This window comes from Nicotiana attenuata, unplaced genomic scaffold (assembly GCF_001879085.1).
Source record: "Nicotiana attenuata strain UT unplaced genomic scaffold, NIATTr2, whole genome shotgun sequence".
Lineage (NCBI taxonomy): Eukaryota > Viridiplantae > Streptophyta > Magnoliopsida > Solanales > Solanaceae > Nicotiana > Nicotiana attenuata.
This window is the reverse complement of record NW_017673896.1, coordinates 73,456-75,498: the sequence shown is the minus strand read 5'-3', so window position 1 is coordinate 75,498 and position 2,043 is coordinate 73,456.

The following is a 2,043-nucleotide window of genomic DNA, read 5'->3' as shown; positions in this document are numbered from 1 at the left end:
CTAGTGACTACGCAGTGGGGGCAGTGTTGGGCCAGCGGAAAGAAAAATTGATGCACCCGATCTACTATGCTAGTAGAACGCTGAGCGGGACCCAGTTGAACTACGCAGTGACGAAAAAGGAGATGCTAGCTGTGGTATTCTCTTTTGACAAGTTCTGGTCCTATCTGATAGGATCCAAGGTAATTGTATACACTGACCATGTAGCTCTTAGGTACGTAATAGAAAAGAAAGAATCTAAGCCACGCCTGATTCGTTGGGTGTTGCTACTGCAAGAATTTGATCTTGAAATACATGACCGGAAGGGCACTGAGAATCAAGTCGCTGATCATCTATCACGACTTGAGGGAGCTGAAAATGTAGTAGAGGTTGAGGAAATTCTGGAAACATTTCCAGACAAGCAGTTGCTCGCCACCACTCATCAGGAAGCGCCATGGTATGCAGACTTTGCTAATTACCTGGCCAGTGGTATTGTTCCTCACGACCTTTCATCGGTCCAAAAGAAAAGATTTTTTCGTGAAAGCCGCCAGTATTACTGGGATGAACCATATCTGTTCAAAATATGCCTTGATAATATGATCCGGAGATGTGTCCCCGAGATAGAGCAATTTTCTGTTTTGCAGGCTTGTCACGCATCGGCATATGGTGGACACTTTGGAGGAATCAGGACAGCAGCAAAGGTGCTAAAAGCTGGATTTTTCTAGCCAACGGTGTTTAAAGATGCTCACTTATGGGTAAAGGGCTGTAATGAATGTCAACGCACCGGGAACATTTCCCGGCGCCACGAGATGCACATGAACCCAATTCAAGAGGTGGAAGTGTTTGACGTCTGGGGGATAGATTTCATGAGTCCCTTCGTCAGTTCCTATGGAAATAAGTACATTCTTGTTGCTGTAGACTATGTGTCCAAGTGGGTAGAAGCTGCAGCAGTGCCCACCAATGATGCAAAAGTGGTGGTTGGGTTTCTAAAGAAGAATATATTCACCCGCTTTGGGACACCACGCGCAATTATCAGCGACGGAGGCACTCACTTCTGCAATAGGGCTTTTGAAAAGTTGTTGGCTAAGTATGATGTGCGCCACAAGATGGCTACTCCGTACAACCCGCAGACTAGTGGACAGGTTGAGGTATCCAACAGAGAGATCAAGAGTGTACTGACAAAAATCGTGAACGCCACAAGAGCTGATTGGGCGAGGAAGCTAGATGATGCACTCTGGGCTTACAGAACAGCTTTCAAGACACCAATTGGTATGTCACCATACAAGTTGGTGTTTGGGAAGGCCTGTCACCTACCTGTAGAACTTGAGCATAAAGCATGGTGGGCAGTGAAACAGCTAAACTTAGACATGGAAGCTGCGGGCACGTCAAGAGTCACTGAATTGCATGAGCTCGAGGAGTTCCGGTATCTTGCTTTTGCGAGCACAAGGGTGTACAAGGAGAGAATGAAGAGGCTACACGATCAGAACATCGTTGAGCGAAATTTCAAACCTGGGGACATGGTATTGCTCTACAACTCAAGACTGAGGTTGTTCCCGAGTAAGCTTAAGTCACGATGGTCTGGACCATTTCGAGTAGTTGAAGTTTTCCCGTCAGGAGCTGTGGAAGTTGCCACTGAGAATGATTCTCGTACACTTAGAGTCAATGGTCAGCGATTAAAATTATATGTGGGTATGAGCGAGCCTAAGGAAATGTCTGAGTTGCACTTGAATGAACCACAGAGGTCGAGTGAGCCTTAATTGCGCTCATCTGAGTCGTGCCGCGACGTTAAATCAGGCGCTGTGTGGGAGGCAACCCATGAAATTGTTGTAAGTGTAATCTTTTTGTTAAAAAAAAAAACCGTCAGATGCAGAGAAGTGCCCAGACCGCGGTTCCACCGCGATCGCGGTCAAACCGCGGTCAATGCACCTCTCTGTAGTCAGTCCACCGCGCTTGCACCGTGCCCGCGGTCAAACCGCGGTGGATTGACCTCTCTGAACCTCACCCCTCGCGGTTCTACCGCGACCGCGGCAGAACCGCGGCAGACCCAGACGGGCCAGGTATGATAAT